This window comes from Triticum aestivum, chromosome 2A (genome assembly GCF_018294505.1).
Source record: "Triticum aestivum cultivar Chinese Spring chromosome 2A, IWGSC CS RefSeq v2.1, whole genome shotgun sequence".
Classification (NCBI taxonomy): domain Eukaryota; kingdom Viridiplantae; phylum Streptophyta; class Magnoliopsida; order Poales; family Poaceae; genus Triticum; species Triticum aestivum.
In genome coordinates, this window is record NC_057797.1 from 418,325,784 (window position 1) to 418,348,755 (window position 22,972).

Genomic DNA, 22,972 nt, shown 5'->3' on the forward strand with positions numbered 1-22,972 from the left:
GCCATGATAGAATGGACCTCTGTCGGATACGCTCTGATGAATACTCGCGGAGGGGAGAAGGTGTGGTTTGGATCTAAATCCTCATCCCCTTAAATAGGCGTCTCATTCACGTGGCTAGGGGTGTAAATATAAAAAACACCCTGACTTTTCGTATTCATTTGACACATGGAAGACGGCCATTATTGGGCGTGGAAGCCAAGGAGCACTACATTTACAAGAAGCCGGACACTATTCAGCAGGTACACGGAATTTGGAGGAGAACCCGCCTTGCAATGCTGAAGACAATTTGCGCGCCGGACTCGTCGTCATTGAAGCCTGGTTCGGGGGCTACTGAGGGAGTCCTGGATTAGGGGGTGTCCAGATAGTCGGACTATACCTTCGGCCGGACTCCTGGACTATGAAGATACAAGATTGAAGACTTCCTCCCGTGTCCAGAAGGGACTTTCCTTGGCGTGGAAGGCAAGGTTGGCGACACGGATATGTTGATCTCCTACCATTGTAACCGACTCTGTGTAACCCTAGCCCTCTCCGGTGTCTATATAAACCGGAGGGTTTTAGTCCGTAGGAACAACAATCATACCGTAGGCTAGCTTCTAGGGTTTAGCCTCTCTGATCTCGTGGTAGATCTACTCTTGTACTATCCATATCATCAATATTAATCAAGCAGGACGTAGGGTTTTACCTCCATCTAGAGGGCCCGAACCTGGGTAAAACATTGTGTCCCCTCCCTCCTGTTACCATCCGCCTAGACGCACAGTTCGGGACCCCTACCCGAGATCCGCCGGTTTTGACATCGACAACGGGCCTTCAGGAAGCATTTCCATGATGACATCTTTGCAAGAAGGGGGTGCGGCAATGGGGGTCGGGATTCGTGGATTCAGGGGTTGCCGGAACTGGAGCAAACGAGCTGGCGAAGCTTAAGGAGGGAGACTTAAATAGACCCAGATATTTTCATCGCAAACGGTTCCTAGAAAACAACTGTGTGTGATGTTGTAGATATTTTTATTAGCTGTGAAAGATGAATTTGGAGTACAGTGGCAATGGATGGTGTTTTAAATGTACGAGAAATTTTGTAGTACTAATACAACTGTCATGTCAAATTTTGGAAAATTTCAGGGGTCATTTGACCTTTTAAGACATTTAAGTGATTTTCTAGCTATTTAATGACCGTAATTGAAATTTGAACTACATGTACATGCAACAGCTAACCATAACGGTTTGAAAACTCATATTTTGTGTACTTGTGTGTGATTTAATTCCATGTGCAGTAAATAGGAAGGAAATTTCAAACATATTGGTCTCAAGGCTATGACATAATTAATTAAGCATGGAGTGACATGGCATTCTAATTCCAAAAAAAAAATTAGAAACACATGAAACCTTGGTTGATGTAATGTCATGCCACCAAGATAATGTGGAAAAAAAGTTTTGAAACACACCCCTCACAAACCGGAGCAACTCATTAGAAGGCTCGTGGTTCCGAGAGGGAACAATGCATGTTTGATGACGAACGGGACATAGCTTCCTCTGACGGCCTTTAATTGTTTTCTATGTTTAACATGCACTACTACAATTGTAATGTGAAATTTTGGAAAATTCTAGGGGTCATTTGACATTTTAAAGACATTTAAGTGATTTTCTAGCCATTTAATTCAAATTTGAACTACATCTACATGCAACGCCTAACCATAACTGTTTGACGAATCATATTTGTGTATTTGTGCGAGTTAATTCCATGTGCAGTAACTTAGAAGGAATTTTCAAACATATTTGTCTCATGACTTGGATACATGCATATGTATGCATGGAGTGACATGGCATTTTAATTCCAAAAAATTTAAAAAATATCAGAAACACATGAAACATTGGTTGATGTAATGTCATGCCACCAAGATGATGTGGTAAAAATTTTGGCATGTTTGAGGAAACTTTGGACACACACCCCTCACAAACCAGAGCAACTCACTAGAAGGCTCGTGGTTCCCAGAGGGAACAATGCATGTTTGATGACGCATGGGAGATAGCTTCCTCTTACAGCCTTCAATTTTTTTCTACGTCTAACATGCACTACTACAACTGTAATGTGATTTTTTTGAAAATTCTAGGGGTCATTTGACCTTTTAAAGAAATTTAAGTGATTTTCTAGCCATTTAATGACCGTAATTCAAATTTTAACTACATCTACATGCAACGCCACACCAAAACAGTTTGAAAATTCATATCTGTGTATTTATGCGCAAGTTAATTCCATGTGCAGTAAATTAGAAGGAATTTTCAGACATACTGGTCTCACGACATGGATACATGCGTACGTATGAATGGAGTGAGATGGCATTTTAATTCCAAAAAATTAAAAAAAATGATCAGAAAAACATGAACCTTGGTTGATTTAATGTCATGCCACCAAGTTTGGACACACACCCCTCACAAACCGGAGCAACTCACTAGAAGGTTCATGGTTCCGAGAGGGAACAATGCATGTTTGATGACGAACGGGAGATAGCTTCCTCTTATGGCCTTCAATTTTTTTCTACATCTAACATGCACTAATACAACTGTCATGTGAAATTTTGGAAAATTTCAAGGGTCATTTGACCTTTTAAAGACATTTAAGTGATTTTCTAGCCATTTAATGACCGCAATTCAAATTTGAACTACATCTACGTGCAACGCCTGGCCATAACAGTTTGAAAAATCATATTTTTTGTGTACTTGTGTGTGAGTTAATTCCATGGGCAATAAATTAGAAGGAATTTTCAAACATATTGGTCTCAAGGCATGGGCACACATGCATGGGGTGCCATGGCATTTTAATTCCAAAAACTAAAAAATGATCAGAAAAACATGAAACCTTGCTTGAATTAATGTCATGCCACCAAGATGATGTGGTAAAAAAATTGGCATGTTCGACGAAAGTTTGGACACACACCCCTCACAAACCGGAGCAACTCACTAGAAGGTTCATGGTTCCGAGAGGAACAATGCATGTTTGATGACGAACAGGAGATAGCTTCCTCTTATGGCCTTCAATTTTTTTTCTATGTTTACGTGCACTAATACAATTGTCTTTTGAAAATTTGGAAAATTTCACGGGTCATTTGACCTTTTAAAGACATTTAAGTGATTTTCTAACCATTTAATGACCGTAATTCAAATTTGAACTATATCTACATGCAACGCCTAACCATAACAGTTTGAAAAATCATATTTTTGTGTACTTGTGTGCGAGTTAATTCCATGTGCAGTAAATTAGAAGGAATTTTCAAACATATTGGTCTCAAGGCATGGGCACACATGCATGGAGTGCCATGGAATTTTAATTCCAAAAAATTAAAAGCTTATCAGAAAAACATGAAACCTTGCTTGATTTAATGTCGTGCCACCAAGATTATGTGGTAAAAAATGGCATGTATGACGAAAGTTTGGACACACACCCGTCACAAAGTGGAGCAACTCACTAGAAGGTTCGTGGTTCCGAGAGGGAACAATGCATGTTTGATGACGAACGGGAGATAGCTTCCTCTTACGGCCTTCAAATTTTTTTCTACATTTAACGTGCACTAATACAACTATCTTGTGAAAAATTGGAAAATTTCAGGTGTCATTTGACCTTTTAAAGACATTTAAGTGATTTTCTAACCATTTAATGACCGTAATTCAAATTTGAACTACATCTACATGCAACGCCTAACCATAACGGTTTGAAAAATCATATTTCTGTGTGCTTGTGTGCGAGTTATTCCATGTGCAGCAAATTAGAAGGAATTTTCAAACATATTGGTCTCAAGGCATGGGCACACATGCATGGAGTGCCATGGCATTTTAATTCCAAAAAATTAAAAACTTATCAGAAAACATGAAACCTTGCTTGATTTAATGTTATGCCACCAAGATGATGTGGTAAAAAAATTGGCATGTATGATGAAAGTTTGGACACACACCCCTCACAAACCGGAGCAACTCACTAGAAGGTTCGTGGTTCCGAGAGGGAACAATGCATGTTTGATGATGAACGGGAGATAGCTTCCTCTTATGGCCTTCAAAAAAAATTTCTACGTTTAACGTGCACTAATACAACTGTCATGTGAAAATATGGAAAATTTCAGGGGTCACTTGACATTTTAAAGACATTTAAGTAATATATCTGGTGTTCAAAAAGAAAATGTGAAGATCTGGCAAGACAACCGGCCCCCACACGATTGGCACTCTATCTCGTGGCTCGAGGTTTCATAGGTGAGTGGCGGGGATCATTAATTAGACACGGTTCTGCATTGGAAACCGTCAGCTATTAGAAACACGGATTTTGCTGCGGGAATCATGTGTAATTCGAACTACAGTACTCGTAAATTCCGGTGACCGGCGTGTGTACTGTCCCCGTTGATCTAGATTCTGGCCGCCAATAAATAATAGCTTGCTCACGTCATCCCGCATGCATTCTCATCTACATCCTCCCCTCGCTCGCCCTCTCTCTCTCTCAAATCTCTGCCATGGTGCCGCCGGTCTGCCCACGCGCCAACGAGGAGTCGCCGTCCCCCGAGGACGCTCACTAGATTAGCAGCGACGAGGATCCCTACGCGCCGCCTAACGAGGTTGCGCTGGACCCCCCAACTTTGGATTGGTTTTGGGGCCAGTACAATCTTTGTCTATGGAAGTCGCTACCACCAGCTGAGAAAGCCAGGCAAGCGGAGTTCAAGAAGGAGATGGAGGAGGAGGAAGATAGGTACCAGGTGGCCTATGAAGCCCGTGATGCCGCCTGGAAAAAGGAAGCGGCGGAGCTTTGGGGGCGGGTGCATCGTCGTGACGAGGAGGTGTATGAAGACGGTACTTTGCCAGGAAGGTCATAGGCGCTGGGCGCCAAGTTGCTGCGTGGAGGTGGGTCGATAAGCTCCAGCGTGCCACCGACGAGGAGCTCCAGTGGGCGCCCAATGAAATGGCAAGATCGGCCACGTGCGTCCGCCATCAAGAGGCAGATCGGTACATCAAGCGCTGCGAGGCGGAGGAGGCGGAGTACTGCCTCCGCACTAGGAAGACACCGCGCACCAGGGAGCTGTTGGTGAGGGGCTGTCGGAATACTAGCCCCAGGAGGGATTATTAATTTTAGTATTGTTCATTTTCAATTTTATGCATTGTACCAAGTAGTTAAGTATCATCACGTATATGTGATGATATTATATATATATATATTATGTGATGAACTAATGAACATTTAATATATATTATGAAGTCCATTTTCTATCTGTTTTTGAATACTAATTTGAATCTAGATGTCATCATCCACATATACAGAATGGAAAATGTATATACACACATTAAAACAGAACATATAAAAATGGAAAACAGAGTACACACATTGAAACAGAGCAATAAACAGAGCAATACTATGATTGATGTGAATACATAGCTATCCATGTCGAAACCACTTTTCAAAATAAAACGCGTCCATGAGACCATGACCAGCAGCCCTTGCCTACGGTAGCTCTTGGCTCTGCCTGAACTCGTGCAGGCGTTCATTCAAGCGGTCGACACGCTCGCGGTACATCCACTACAAAAAAATACACTTCCGTGATGATACGTGTTTGTCACAGTAGGTCACGTTTTCTATCATGCATGTACATCCATGACAAATTTATGACAGAATCAAGATAGTCATACCTGTGCTATCGTAGAAGTGTTCCATGACATTACCAAAATTATCATCACGGAAGTGTCCACTTCCATGATGATAAATCACGCGTCACAGAAGTTCTTTCGTCAAGGGTGACCGACACGTGGCATCCATTGTAACGGAACACCGTTAAGCTATCGGGTCCGGTTTTGGATCCGATAACACGTTAATAGCCCCGACCAATGGGGATTTTCCACGTGTAAAATCATCATTGGCTGGAGGAAACACGTGTCAGCTCACCGTTGGGACAGATGTCATCCACTCATTGGACCCAAAGTGCCTATGATACGTCGACACATGGCATGACCCAGCAGAGGCCCATTACTGTGAAAAGGCTGGCCCGTTTGACTTGGTCAAAAGGTGACGGGCCGGCCCACGTCAAGCCTGTTAATGGCTTGTTCGCATATAGCCCATTTACAGCCCGCTAACCCAGGGCCCGTTTACGGCCTATCCGAATTAGGCCCAGTAGCGTCATCTGGGCCGTCCAATATAATTCCAGCCCGTTTTAACTTCCGGCCCATGTATGGCCCATGACGTCTTTTGGCCCATATGAGGCCCGTAGTAACCCTCGACCCATTAATGGCCTGTGGTAAAACTGGCCCGTCATGAACAGTGTATCACTTTATACCCATTAACGGCCCATTATTCCGTTAGGCCGTTTCCAGCCCATGTTATCTTTCAGCCTTCTCAGGGCCCATTTATTCTTAGGCTCATTTCCAGCATTCGTTTACTTTCGGCCCGTTACTTTCATTTTCTGCTTGTGGGCCGAATACACCCCGTGGTTACAGTCGGCCCGTTTTTGGCCCGTTAATACGTTGGGCCGTTTTCATAGCGTCATCAAATATGGCCTATTAATGACGGCCCATTATGGTCGGCCCATGAACGGACGATTTCAACTCTAGCCCATTTACGACCATAATGTGGTCTGTTATTGGCCCATGTTTGGCCAACCGATCATACGGCCCATAGAAGGCCCATTGATGATACGGCCCGTAGAAGGCCCATTGTTTCTACGGCCCATAGAAGGCCCACTGTTTATACGGCCCGTAGAAGGCCCACTGTTTCGACGGCCCGTAGGAGGCCCAGTGTTACTACAGTAAATATTAGCCGATGGTTATTGTGGCCTAGTTTAAAAAAATAAGTTATTTCAGCCACTAGCAAATCGCAGAAAAAGAACTGCACAGACTACAAGCAAACAAATAAACAAGACAACAAGGAAATAAATAAGCAAGCAACTTACACTAGGCTATCAAGACTATTACACATATTACATCCACTGGGCATCAAAGTTCACCACCAGTGCAAATATAGGGAACACAACAGCATATAAACGCCGCAGCAAAACAAGTCCAGAACTGAAACCACTTCAGAAGAGCTCAAGAAACAATATCCTGGGTACCCATAATGCTGGCAAGATGCTTAGCAAGCTTATTAACTTTCTCTTGTTTGGCGCTTAAGTCCTCCAGCGCTTGCTGTTGCACCAGAAAGTATGCATCTGAATTCTGCTAGGACTTCCTCAGTTCTTTGGCTTCCTGTTGCATAACATCTGATCGATGTCTTTCAACTTGAAGTTGAGACTCAAGAAGCCGAACTGATTCAGGTAACGAGCTCGAAGAGCTGGTGCCAGCAGTGGTAGCCAGTAACTCGAACACTACATCAAGACAGGACTTTGGGGTTGTCTCAGTGTCTTCAATATAGTTTTTATCAGCTTTCTTGGAGACCAACAGGGATGTCTCACTATCTTGAACCTTATATGCATTACTTCCTTTACCATTGCATAACAGGGTACTCTTCTCCAATATTTTATCCACGTTCTAAAAGAGAAACAAACAAACACATCTCAGGTTACAATGTAGTATATGAAACTCATTTTGGTAAACCAGTTCAGTAGTAAGGTGGACATGATAACATCATGAAACAAACATATATCTATGTAGTATGGTCACTGTATGGTCTATATAATTCTAGTTTATGTTGCCAAATCAAGATAGATACAGTTCGAATCATATCTATTTAAGACAAAGCAGCATAGACAGAATATAAGTGTGGGAAACTACACAGCAATAACAACACTTGTAATGTGCATGGCATGAGAACATAACTGTTTATTCAATTGAAACTGAAATCAACATAGAGCAAGTTACAACAGCAAACACGTTAAAGAAACAGGTTTAAAACATACCTGTTGCGCCATTGGAGTTTCAATTGCATCCTTCAAATTTGAAATTAGTTGGTATGAGTAAATACAGTGATGCAAGAGCAAAGTAGTATGAACCATAGCTACAGAACCTGACCTAAGAACAATTCTTCTTCTGCTTTAAGCGTTGACTTGGGGTTCGGAGTGGTGGTCCTCGTGCTTTGGGCACTGCAGTTGCCTTACTAACTGCTCATGTTCGGGTGCTCTATGGTGGAGAGGGTGCTGTGTCAACAGGAAGTGGGTTACTATCTGCTGGGGTTGGGCTTAGAAGGGGTTTAGCTGGTTCTCTGTCCAACTCGGTAGGGGTACAATCTGCGTGAGTCTGGGTTATGTGTGGTGTGGCTGGTTCTTGGGTAAGTACAACTGTGGTTCTATCTCCATCGACAGGTAGCACGATATTTTCTGAAGACCTTGTTTTTACTCCCACAGATATTGCCATCACCCCCTCCAATTGAAATGGCTGATAAACAAGAAAAGTAATTGAATGTACAGACATTGTAAGATAGACAGGTGCAATGGATAGTAGGGAAGAAAACAGGGCATGAAATAATTCACATTTATGTTGTCTAACCAAACAGAATAGCAGGACATAATTTCAAATATATGATGGATAATTAAACAGGATAGCATGACACAATTTCGCATGTATGATGGCTAACTAAACAGGATAGAATGACATACTTCAAAATATGATGACTATGTAAACAGGATGACATGATATAACTATACGATGTGTCTATTAAAGTGGTTGGCATGCCATAAATCACAAACATTCCGTCGATGGAAACATGATGGCATGATATAATTCACGGATAGAATGAAATAATTCAAAATATGATGACTATGTGAACAGGATGAGATGATATAACTATATTATGTCTTTAGAAAATGGGCTGGCATGCCATAATTCAGATACATGCTGTCTATGTAAACATCATGTCATGATATAATTCAAATATATGATTTATATACTAAGGAAGTGAGCAGAGGGCAATCACATATATGATGTGTCAACTAAGGAGATGGCATTCAATATCGTGTATATGATGTAAAAACTAAGCATTGCAATACAACATATGCATGATATGAGTAATATAACCCTGCCAAGTTTGAGCATACACCTCAGGGGGATAATAGGACTGGTCATCTGCCTCTGAATCCTCCTCTGAAGAGCTATCTGTAACAAGCAACATATCTTCTTCACCAGGTAGCATTGTCTGCTCTAAAGACCTTGTTTTCACTCCAGATTTCTCCATCACCAATTCAAATGGCTGATGCATAGGAAGAGCAGTTGAATATACAAACATTGTCTACAAAAGCAATGAGAAATACAAAAAAGGATGGCATGATATAATTCACATATATGACGCTTGGCAAAACAGCATGGCATTGCATAATTCACATATATAATGCCTCGCAACAAGATAGCATTGCATAATTCACATATATAATGTCTTGCAAAAAGATGGCATTGCATAATTCACATATATGGTAATTAGACACTAAACAGGTGGCAATCATACAAATCATGTCTAAACTAAGCAAATGACATAGCAATGCAAGATACCATACGCACGATATGAGCAACATAACTCATCCAAGTTAGAACATGCACCTCGGGGGGGGGGGGGGGATAGGACTGGTCATCTGTCTCTGAATCCTCCTCTGAGCAGCTATCTGTAACCAGCAAGACACACGCCTCGTCAGATAGCATTGTCTTCTCTGGAGACCTTGTTTCCACTCTAGATTTTTCCATGACCATGCCGAATGGCTGATGCACAGGAAGAGTAATTGAATGTACTAAATTGTTGACAAATTTAACACGTAATAAAAAAATGATGTCATGAAATAATTCGCATATAAGATGACAGGCTAATCAGGGTGGCATTGCAAAATTCACATATATGATGCCTAGCTAAACAAGATGGCATTGCATGATTCACATATACGATAAAGAAACTAAACAGATGGCATTGACACAAAAAATGTCTAAACTAAGCAGATGACATCTTTGATGTATACAGTAAGCAATGCAAGGCACCCTATGCATGATATTACCAACATCAGCATGCCAAGTTAGAGCGAAGACCTCATGGGGTAAATAGGAGTGGTCTTTTGCTTCTGAATCCCCCTTAGAATAGTTATCTTCCTCTTGATTCCGATCCGAAATGGGTGAATGGGGGCTGCCTTTGCGCCCACCATGGAGCAACGTCTGCATGAAATTTTATTGCCACGCAAGGCTCGTATCTTTTGCTCTACATGTTCAGTTCCATTGTGTACAATAACTAACATGCATAGGAATAAAACATAGTGAGATTATGTAAGGAGTGCATGCACAAATACAGAGTGAAGGTAGCAAACTGTGGATAGACCCAAAACCAATGATAGCAGGCAGATAATAGCTTTAGTTAAAAATACAAATAATGGCTCCTTTAATGTTTGTTTGCACACAACATGAGACTCATAGTAGACACCTGAGATTAACCAGATAGTAGATAGATAGTACTGATTGCTTCCCCAATATGTACCCCACGACCATTTGAAAACTCAAGTTTCAGCATAAGTTTGGACCTGAGTCGGAGTCTAATAGGTGAACATGACGATAAAGTAGCATGTCATCATATTAAGCGATGCATAACGTAAGCAGACACGGAAGAGTGCGACCTGTGTTGCGGACCCGTGTAGTCTTCAAGGTCATCTACTCAGTTGGTGATGGTAATGCAGTTGTCGTGGCTGCCGGTGGCGGGGAAGAAGATCTAAGGCGGCGAAAGATAGTCTGGAGAGCAGGTCCCTGCTATGGTGAACCCTTCCATCATTGGAGCAGCTGAGCTGGGGTGGAACACATCACCGCAGGAGCAGGACAAACCACACAATGTTTTATTTGACACATATCTGTAACAGAAGTAAGTGTGTAAGGGCTTGTTTGAATTTGAGGGTTCTAACAATGCAGGGATAGGAAATAGACAGGAATAGGATAGGAATGCACGTACAAAATAGAGAATTTAAAAACACATGATTTCTGCCAATCCGGGTGTTTGGTTCACAAGAAATGGAAGATCATAGGATGAAAAGAAGCATGGTGAGATTAAGTCAAACCAGAAGAAGTGTTCAACCTCTTTGGCAAAGCGATGTCTTAGCTGTCGGAGGAGGGGAAGAAGATCTTAGGCGTCTGGAGATGGAGCCCGATACTGCTCCACTGTGATGGAGGGTTTCGTCGTTGGAGCAGCTCCGGTGAGTTGTACGACGCCGAGGCTGAAGCGGGACAAGAGAGACAACGTTAACCTGAGTGGAATTCTAATAGCATCTCTAATAGATGACGTAAAATACATAACCACAAACTGCTAGATGTATACATCAGCCGCTCATCTCTGAGCTTAGCTGTCGAAACTAAATTTAACTGTTGAAACTGAACTTAACTGTCGAAACTGAATTTTGCTGTCGAAACTGAATTTTACTGTCGAAACTGGACGCACTAGAGGTGAGGCCAAAAGTCAGTCGACTGACTTTTTCATCTCTGGTCAGTCGATTGTGCAGCCGTTGGATATGAAATCAAGGGCCTGCAGTTCATCTTCAACCTCCACCCCCTAAGCCGCCAGCCACCACTGGCCAAACAGCCGCCCCCGCCGCCCGCGGCCGGCGGTGCGCCACACCGCCCACCCCGAAAACACTCTCACCGCCAGTCTGCCGCCGCCCCGGCCATCCTTGTAGCCCCCCCCCCCCCGTGTCAAGCTTTTTCTCCGGCGATCCCCACGCCACCGCCCCACCACCGCCATCGACCACCGCCCCCACCCTGAACCCTAAGATAGATAGTGGGGTACCTCTTCGGCGAGCCCCCCTCCCCGCTACGGCTGGTTCTTCCTTAACTCTGGCGAGCCCCCCCCCACCCCCACCCCCTGAAAATCGACTGACCCAAAAGTCGATTCAGTCGACTGAAGTGTAGCTAAATCGGAGCAGCATCGCAAGCAAGAGCAAGAGCGAGAGTAGCAGCGCGAGCAATAGCAAGAGCAAGAGCAGACCAGGCAGGGGACCGAGAGCAAGAGCAGAGCAGCAGCGCGAGCGAGAGCTAAAGCAGTAGCAGCTCCTGCTGATGTGGACGTCGCGCCGAGGGAGCGACGCCGTGGAGGAAGTGGCCGGCGACACCGCCGTGGATGGAGCCGCGCCGTGTCGGCTCGGGACCGACCGCCGGCAGCACCATGAGATCGAATCAAGAAGAAAATGCAGCAATTAGTGTACAACCTCTTTGGTGGCGCCGATTAGGCCGCAGCTTCATCCGAGGAAACAGTGATGATGATGCTCTTCCGGTGGTGCAGGTGAACACGGCGGTGTGGGAATGGAGGTGGCACGAAAGATGAGGGGAACGTCAGGGCAGCTCCTTGGAGGTGGAGGACGGGGTGGCTGAACCGGCGGGACGACCAGATCGACAATGGATCCTCATCTGCTACGGTGGATGAGGGACGTCGAGGTGTTGCTGTGGACGACGTCATTGGGGAAGAGGCTCCGGCTGGGTGGCGGACGGAGGAGGGTGTGGGGCTTCACTGGTTTTGCCGGCCTCGGTGTACAAATGGGTGGGCGGGTGGGATGGGAGTGGGGAACCATGGCTTAGGGACGCGCTTGTCCGAAATGTGGGGTAAGTTAGGGAAGTAGCCCCACCGATTTTAGGTGGTTCTTTCGGTTCAGGGGTATCACGGGCATTTCACGTGTCGGGATTTCATAGGAGGTGGGAGTTTTCGCATGCATTGTAATTTTGGAATTGCAAGGCGCGGGTTGAGATGGAGGGAGTTGTCGAAGCACAACGAGACAAAGATATATCTTAAATATTTCGGGCTAACAAGGCGCGGATTGAAATTTCCGGACAAGCCTAACATGTACTGTACCAAATCAATTCGCACTACAAATGTCATTCAAAACTTTGAATTCATGTTATGTTCAATTAAAATATTTTGCTACGTGTATAACGCATGCAACCTAGTACTCAAATGAACGTTTTAGTGCATTCCAAACGTATATACTACCACTTCAATATGAACTAAATTTGAATTCGTTTCTCTATTTGAATAAGATCTACAATAATGATTGTTGTGAAGTCAAAGCATTTGAATTCATTTATCCGTTTTAATAAGATATACAATTGTCATTATTCTCAAGTTAAACCATCGTTTTTGTATTATCTTCATAGCACACCACATGACTAGTCTCGAGTTACATCTGAACTATGTGTACTATATGAACTCAAACTCGATTTTCTGAATCCACTTTATGTTGATTTCAAATCATAGTACATTTCTAGTTCTAGCTAGATCTTCACAAACTAAACCATGTCTCATATGTATAATGTGTTTATCACATTATGTATGGTGCCCCGCCCCCTACGCCTACAAGTATTTAGATGTGAGTTGCAAACACCACACATTACCACAAATTCATTTAAAATGTGAGAATGTTCGATATATAGTATTGTTTAGATTGTTCGATATTTAGTTGTAAGCTGCAAACGCCACACAAATGTGAGATTGTTCGATGTATAGTATGGTTCAGATTGTTCGACATTTAGCTATGAGTTGCAAACGCCATGCATTATCACATTATGGTATTACATGTGCAAAATCATAACACGCGTATCATCGCTATATTCATGCATGCATATGTTTAAAACACTATGATCTCCTATTCAAATATATGAATCCACTTTCATATCAAATTATGATCTTTGTTAGTCTCTTACACCCACACAATCCTCTAACCTTTGTAGCTACCACTAGCTTCTCTCGTGCATGCACACGCCCTCCTCGCCCTCCCCCTCCCTCAGCATTCTATCCATCGTGCACATTCATTTTTTCTTTAGGTCGTTCTCCCACAGTCTCCACAACCCTTTTCCGACACACACTGATCGATAAACCTCTCCAGCGATGTCTGCCTACAACATACACATGCACCTTCAATCTCCTCCTTTATGTGTCCTTGCCTCGTGTCTCTAATACGGTCCCACACACGTGTAAACTCTCGCCCCTCTTTTCATCGATCTCACAACCGCACACTCCTCCCCCTATCTAGCTAGTAGTTGGGCCTCTCGCACCACCTCCTAGATCCATTCTCTCTGTCTATCCGTCTTGCTGGGCCGTATTTGCATCTAACAAATGGACGTACACCGACCGATCTCCCGCTATACATATAGCTAGCTAGGTCCTTATAACTCGTTTTTCCCCACGCGTCGATCGATCTACCTCATTAGTTATGTCTCTCCCTTCCTCCGTCAAACAACAATTGATCTACCGATCTAGTTTGGTTTGCTTACCAAACACATGGTTCCCGTTCATCGTCCATGGATGCGCCCTGACAGATCTATCACGCATAGCCACACACAGAAACACATCCCCCACTCTTATTGATAATATTGCAGTTCCACCCTCAGTTTGTCTAGTAGGCCTCTCCCACCATCTTTGAGAAGCAACTCCATCACCCATCCAGCACTCTACCCCTCTCCCACCCCTCTCTCTCTCCTCTCTCTCTCTCTCTCTCTTTGTCCCATCCTATTTCCCGTCCTTCAGTTCTGTATGGATGTCGAATGATCTCCCTCAAGGCATAGTTGGGTCTCTCCTTCTCAACACATATACGAGTCGTTCTACCTCTATAGTTAGGCATCTGCCTACCCCTCCCCCCACCCCCTCCCACACACACCGATACATCGAGCGCTCTAGTCATGTCTCCCTGCCACACACAAACTTGACATGTGCCCTCTGACGTTCCGGTAGCTAGGTCAGTCGCCCTATATCTTTGACTTGCACACACACACAATTTCGATGGCTCTCTTCATCGATCTCACGCCCACCAACTTGATCCTCTCTTCGACTCTATCGATATCTATGACCCCTCCCTCTCTTCTTGTGGATCGCCCGACCTTCTATATATGATATGGATAGGCCTCCATTTCACACACATTGCATGCAAAATTTTGTTTGAGATGTCATCGACACATATTCCCACAAATACATTCACAAAATCAACCTCCCCCCAAAACAAAAAACACTCACGAACGCACAAGCCATTTGTCTAGGTTTGTATCTCTCACACACACCCACGTAGGTGGGGGACGTGCACGAAGAGAAGAGGTGCACGCACGGCGCACGTACTCCCGTCTCTTTCCCAACCACACTCGCACGGGTACACGGTGGAGCTCATTTCTGTAAGAAAAGGCAGCCCACATGGTAATTTGACACGTGTACTAGTTGTCCACTAGATGGAGGGAGGATCGTCTACCACGGGTGAACAAACAAATTGCGACTTGACGCGTTATGTTAGAAAAGAGGCAAACCATGTGGGGCCTACCTTAGAGGCAAGGCTCTATACACTAGAGTACTTTTGATGTGTCCTGTCAACTCGCAGAACGAGGAGAAGCTTGCTTGTACGCCGTCTCCCCCACCCACGGCCGTGGTGGCTCGCGGGACGAGGTGAAGCTTGATTACTACGCCTTACTCCCGCTCCCTCGCCCACGCGCGCAGTGGATCGCGGGACGAGGAGAAAATTTTACTAGTACTCCCTCCGTTTACTCCTCGTCCCTACCTTGGTTAGAGAGATTATCATATTGTTTGGAATATATGTCCTTTAGTAGATTTCAATATGAACTACTAGTACATACTCCAAACACTGATGTATATAGACGTATTTTAGAGTGTAGATTCACTCATTTTGCTCCGTATGTAGTCCATATTGAAACGGACGTAATACTACGCACTCTCCCTCGCCCCTCGACCCTCTCCATGTGGTGGACGTGCAGCAATTCATTCGGTCTCATATAGCCAAAATGAGATATACTGCAGTACCATTATTGCTCGACATCCTGAAGAGGCGAAGAGCCAATCTCAAGGTTAATAGTTTGGAGATGCCAAGCACAAGGTTTATAGGAGAACCAGTAGTAGGTGCCGCGTCATTAATAAATAAACTTGTAGTGTGAGGTGGGCCATGTAATCACTGAGCCTGCGTGTTTTCACTGCTCTTGCACTCCTCCGCCGTAAGAATGGAGAAAATTGTAATCTAGTAGTACCTCCTTTCGCCAAAAGCGTGGGACATCCAATAGTCCTACCACCTCAGTAATAATGACCAATGAGCCGTCAAATCACATAGACCCAGCAGTAAGTTGGACAGACGAAGAAACCATCACTCTTGAATCCGCTTCACCCTTCAACGTAGGCGCCAGTGAGAGGTCGCATCCGCTTTGCCCGGGCATGAATGCGGAACCGATTCTTTGGAGCGACGCTGACCGTTTCGGGAGGGAAGCGCGCGCGGGCGATTGAGGGGCTTTGGGTGGGCCAGGTTGGTCAGGAGCGGGTGTGGCAGCTGTCCGCCTGTCCCCACCGGACGCCCGGAAACGAGAGGATGCACCAACTCTCGCGGCTAAAATCGTATACTACACACCATCTCTCTGTAGGAGTAGGTCGATCGATCGCTCTCTCTAACACACACATGTTGTTAAACACACACACACACATGCACATGCACACACAGGTTCATAGAATAGGAAAATCATGCGAGTGCGAAGCCACAGGAAGTGAGATACAAATGGAGTACGTACAAGAAGAGAAGAGGTGATGAATATTCCATCAAACCTGGACTAAGGAGTAGTACTCCCTCCGTCTAGGTGTTAAGTCATCCTACGGAAATCAGATATTCCCAAAACGTTTAGGCGTCGTCCATTAACTTCGCATCTCAATCCCCTCCTGGCCTCGTTGCTAGCGAGCATTGTTACTTAGGAAGTGTTTGGATCCTTAGCAAGAACAACTTATAGCATAGCCGGGCAAGGTTAGGCGTTTGGAACTGTTAAAATATGTTAGCTTTTGTGGGCCAGCTAGCTTGGGTGGGCTAGAAAAACCTTGCTAGCTCAGGAGAGCCAGATCGGCTCGCTTCCGACAGAAAACTTCGCGTAGTAGTAACATAGACTAGTAACATCTGCATGTTGTACCAGTCCAAGTTACTCACCACTATGACCAGCCTAAGCAATGTAACCAAACGCTCCTTACTCTGCCTTGTTATCTCCCCCGAAAACCCAATGCATGGAGTGCAACTACGCGTTGATCAGTCAAGAAATCAAAGTCGGCTTGCATGCGAGTTAATATGTGGCCCTACATGGTAGCTAAAACGGCATCTCTTAGTTGTTTGGATTAATTGTTGCGTTTAGAGACAGAAATCAGGGCTTTGATTGGAGGAATGACCGGTCAAGTTTCTCCTTCTCCTCCAATCTTCTTGCACCTTGGTCCCGCTGCACCTTCTAACATGGCTTATTACACCTAGAAGGAGGGAGTCGTATGAGATACGGTGGCACACGGACTTAGGTCGAATACAAGTGCCCAAAATTGTGTGCATGTCATAATAAGGATTCACTTAAAATAGTACGTGAGCGAACAGAGGGATCAATTGGATAGTGTTCTCGAGCAGTAGCGAGATGTGTGAGGTAAGATACACTGCTGGCGCTTTAAATTTTTCTTATTAATTTGTTTGTTTCACCCTCTAACTGGTGGGACCCAACGTACTATGTGGAGAGAGGTAAGGTGACTAAGGCTGAATTATTTCTGCACCACTATGGATAGTCTTACCACCAAAGCCACATGACACGATTATGATTTAAATCCCAATGACTCCCACACACAAAAAAACAGGACATGCTTGTCACACGAATGCAGGAATGTATAAAAGGTTATTTTCCTCTCGTTGAACATAATGGGAGGGTTGTGTAGATGGTTAGCCTGTTCACTCATCAAACTTGAGGTCTCGGGTTCGATAACTACACTTAAGCATAATTCGTGCCAGGAGGATTCTTTGACTGGTCAAAATGGATGGATACAGAGCTATACGATCTTGTAGTGACCGTATAATCACCTCATCACATATAAGCTGCAACCTCGGCGCTTGTTTTATAGGGTTTGCACTCTTCACACTCTCTCCAGTATATATATACATGCTGGAGCCTCAGCGCTTGTAGTTTCTCTCTTCACACTCTATCACCCTCTCCAGATCTAAACAAGACTTTGTTGGCCTCTCTCTCTCCCCTCACTGCTGGTCTGCTTGTAGTTGCTCTCTTCACACTCTCTCACCCTCTCCAGATCTAAACAAGACTTCGTTGGCCTCTCTCTCCCCTCACTGCTGGTCAAAGTGCCGGCAGGATCAATCCGCCGGGAAGGGAAGGAGGCTTAACGCAGTCGCCATAAGTGAGGGAAGGAATCCACTACCGGCGCATCTGTTCACTTTCACCCAGCGGCGGCACGGGAAGGCCTATGACCCCTTCTTCTTTGCTGCCATACATAGTGTGGGTCGAACGGCCTCCGGTCGCCCACCGAACCACACCCCAAGAACCTTAAGGTATAATTTACTTATTACACATGCATTGCTCTAGCTGCATGTGGGCTTTTTCCGCCTCTGCACTCGAATCTAGGTGTTGGATCAAACAGGAAAGTAGTGTGGAAAGTTGTATACCATGAATCTAGGATGTGGTTCAAAGAGGAAAGGAATGGGGAAAGTAGTGGGAAAAGTTGTATAGCATGAATCTAGGACGTGGTTCAAAAAGGAAAGGAAGGGGGAAAGTAGTGCGGAAAGTTGTATCACATGAATCTAAGACGTGGTTCAAAGAGGACAGGAATGGGGGAAAGTAGTGGGGGAAGTTGTATAGCACAAATCTAAGACGTGGTTCACAGAGGAATGGAAGTGGGGAAAGTACTAGTATAGACTGGCTATCCAGCACCTACATTGGTCGAAAAGGGAAAACAATGACAAACGCAGTACACACATCTGTAACGAACTAATCTTTTGTTTTGGGGGACAAGGCTGTAGAGTTTGAGCAGGACTAGATTTGTTTCCGCTCACATAGGGAAAGGTGTCTAAAGATAACAAAACTGGGACCAACACAAATATGCTCCTTGGTTGTTTGTTCTTTGTTGCAATAGACTATGCATCACCCCAGTACATTAGTAGATGCACATGGTGCTGGTGCGTCCACTGTCCCGTGCAACTCTTTAGTTGTTATTAATCTAAGGCCATGTTTGGTTAAAAACTCCCCAGTCCCTACCTGCTTGGTTCCAGGTACTAAACATGGACTAAAGATAATTAAATGACATGCTAAAAGACCATGTTACCCCTAGTAATGAACTAATAGAGACAAGGTGCGATGCGTGGCAGGGGCAACTATTGGAAAAAGTCCCAAAAAGACTCTCCCTCGGGGTCTTCTTTCTTTAGTCCCAAATGCCCACTTTTAGTCCCTAAAAGTCCCTCCTGTTTGGTTTAGATGGGACTGACATGGAGTTTTTTTAGTCCCTCCACCAAAATGTCCCTGTAAACAAGCACCCTCTAATAATGCCGCTGGAAAATTGATGCAATGCCACAGTTAAAAGAAAATTACATGTTTAACGAATTTATTGTTAATATAATCTCTGTTAATATTAATCAATGCCACCGTTTGGGAAATGCTACTGTCTTGCTTTATTTCCCATTTAGATAAGGTAGATGCTTCTTTTTGTTGGCTTCTGTGTCATCCACCGTTATTGACCACTAGTTGTTTCCTTTGCACCTCTGTGTAAACAGGGTTATCTACTTCACCTCGTTGCCATTGTGACCTTTTGTTGCACTGCACAAAACACTTTTGTTTTAAGAGTGTTTTGTGCAGTTCAACCAAAGTGTCACACCGACAATGTTGCTTGATTGCTTGATCTTAGTGGAACTGCACAAGAGGAGATCTTACTTCCTATCCGTGTTGGCAAATTTGGTTCAGATCTTCTTCTTGTGAGTTGTTTGAATTCCGCATCATGAGAGGTCAGTACTAGCCTTCTTTCACATGATTCTGCAGTGTGCTTTCATATGTTGTGCTACTTGTACGGTAATGTTGCTTGATTTTAGTGAACTGCACAAATGGAGACAAGACTTCCAATCTGTATGTGCACCGCAATATCCCATTGAGGTAAGATAAGGATATTTCACAACTGTTGGCCTGTATTTTGCCACTTTCATCAGAAAATTAATGTCATTGTTTAGTGCTATACTTGTGCAACCTAATTGACATGCCAAATCTTACATTGAAGGCGAAGCTTGTCTGTTATGGAACCAAGTGATGAAGGGGAAGAACAAGTGGAAGAAAAACAAAAATCAACTCCTGGTGCTGTAATGAAGCACTGGAAATGTGATGACACAAGTAATGATATAGTTTTGCATCTTATTTTATTGCTATGGCTATAACGAGCAATTTTTTTGCCACTGATTTGATGCCACTCTCAATGTAATACGTAATTATCTCTACTTGTGCAAACAGGGATCTTCTTTGAAGATACCATATATTTTAGTGGAACTGCACAAGAATATGTTGGAAACATTAATATAATCGAGGAGTATATAGTAAGCATGGCCACCACAATAAATAGCAACAAATGGTTCCGGAGAAGTGCTTCATCTGTATGCTCTACACAATAAGCCTCCTGACAAAGGTTGGTATTCATCCACTGATTTCATCCATATGATTGAGCTTTGTCATCTCTATTGGTGTTGTGCTTCTATTTAGATACTTTCATCACAAAGTGGTATTGTCCTTGAGAAGTGCTTCATCTGTGTTGTTTTAAATATTTCCTTTCCTTTTTTTCAAGCAAACAGGGATGCTAGCATTTAGTTATCCTCTTGTCTTTGCACAACTGGATCATCCTCCTCTAAAGAAGAATATGGAGTACGTGAAGTGACTAGTTCTGATTATGCCTGGATGAAGAAGCCGTGTCTATCTTCTCATCAGAAGGAGCAGTTGAAGGATGGTTACATTACCCCCCACAAGACCAAACTAACTTCAGCTCAGAAGGAATGACAAATCTCCATTTTCTTGCTGTGATGCATGAGTACAATGTTATTCTAGGATTCTTTCCGGTGAGTTCCATTTTTCTAAAAGTGTGCTCTACATGGACCATGTAGGTGCCTGTTTAAACTGTCAATTCATAGTACAATTTGCTTTATACTAATCACTTTTTTGTATTTGTGCAAACAGGGGTGCTCAGCTTGATTTCAATGGGAACTGCACAAAATGTTCATGAATACATCGAATCATTCATTTCCACCACAAGAAAGGAGGTGCCGATAAGTTCAAGGCATTGCAACATATAAGGGCGAAATCATACAAGCTACGCGCGAATTTGGTTGATTTTGGTGGAACTGCACAAAAAGAACAGCTGGTTTATTTAGCACGAGGTGCCATGTCAATGTCCAAACTGATGGCAAACCCTGCCCATTCCACAATCGTAGGCATTTGATATTTTGGAATGGGAAAACCTTGTCAAATTTTGCTCATTGATTTTAGCAAGAAGACATGCGTTTGATATTTTCGAATGGGACGCCCTTTGCTGTCAGCAGCGTCGATCCATTTTTTCTTTATTCTTTAGTTGTGAAGTAAATATTGGCTCTGACATGTGAATCGCTGAGATGCATAATCATCGATTGTTTTGAATGTTCTCTATGAATTGCCAGGCCTGTGTGTTTGATTGCAATGTACAGGAACGCTAAAAAGCTACTCAAACTCTTTATACTCCTTTTGTTCCCTTTTACTTTGCATATTGTGAAAGTGCATACTTTTTTCTATAAGATTGGTCAAAGTAGAGATACTTTGACTGCAGACAAAACTTGTATGCAGACTAGAAAGGACCGGAGGGAGTACATGTGAAACTGCTGCAAACGAGGTGATCACCCTGGGAATAATGCTAGTACGTATTGTTTTGCATCTTCATCCAATGCCAGTGATACAAGAATTCGAACTAATCGAAATAAATTCATTCATACACGGTGGGATTTCATATAAACATGACGGATTTCATTACATTTCATACATTCTTCAACTAAAAAGGGGTGCGCTGGAGGTATAATTAATTAACCGAAGCTACCCACCTGTGTCCGGCTGAGCTGAACAGAAGTTTCAGTGACTTAACTACAGATGCAGTTGTGTAACTGACATGTGGCCCAGATGCCTCTTGGGACCACATGTCAGTCAGCCAACTGACCAGCAGTTAAGTAGAAGCAGCATCCTTCTCCAACATAGCTCTTCGACTCCACGTCGCCGCCAACAAGCTAACTGGTCGTCGGTGGTCAACCCGCCTAGCTTGTCGTAGCGAATAGGGCAACTAGGAGCCCAACGATCTGGATCCCCACATGACAAACACCTTTCTTCTTGTCATTCTTCTTCTTGAAGTTCGTGTGTTGCACAACCTTGTTCTTCCCATCAAACTTTGCTTTACCATCAAACTTTGCTTTACCATCAAACTTGCCCTTGTTCTTGAACTTGTGGGGCTGGAAGTTCTTCTTCTGTACCAGATTGGCACTAGATCCTCCCTCAATTCCTCGAGCACGTGTGTCCTTTGCTCTCGCCTTTTCTTCCACATCAAGAGTGCCAAGGAGATCCACGAAAGAGGAAGCTTAGTGATGATACCTCCGGCAACAAACTTGTCCGGTAGCATACAACTGAAGTGCTCTAGTTCTCTAGCAAATGACTATATCTCCTGAGCTTGCTCAACCACGGAGCGCTCTTCAATCATCCTGTAATCATAGAATTGCTCCATGATGTACAACTCAGTGCCAACAACCGAAGGGTAGCAGCGGTGGCCTTACTTGGACCCGAGCGGCGGCAACCTACCGTGTTCTACTCTTCCTCGTTTTCTGTGTGGCGCGGCCTCGTTGGCAGCGGGGCGGGGCCTCGGCGGAGCTGGCGATGTCCTCTGACTCGTTGCCGACGTGCGGCGCCTCGATGGAGCGGGGGAAATCCCCCCCTCGTTGCCGGCAGGGTGGGGCCTCGGTAGAGACGGTGGTGTCCTCTGCCTCGTTGTTGGCGCCGCGGGGCCTCGACGGAGCAGGGCCTCGTCGACGCTAGCGGATTAGGGACTCATTGGCACCGACATTGTCCTCTGCCTCGTCCTCAGTCTCGCCAAACGACACCTCGCCCGCTTCATCGCCCTCTTTGTTGGCGGCCGTAGCCTCCGCCACCCGCATGCGGTACCACCGGCGCTTGAGGCGGCCCTCACGAGCGGAGCGGTACAAGTCGAGCAGCGCCTCCTGCTCCGCCCGCTCCGTGGCGATCTGCTCCTCCTCTTGCAGGTGCTCCTGGAGGAGATGGTGGT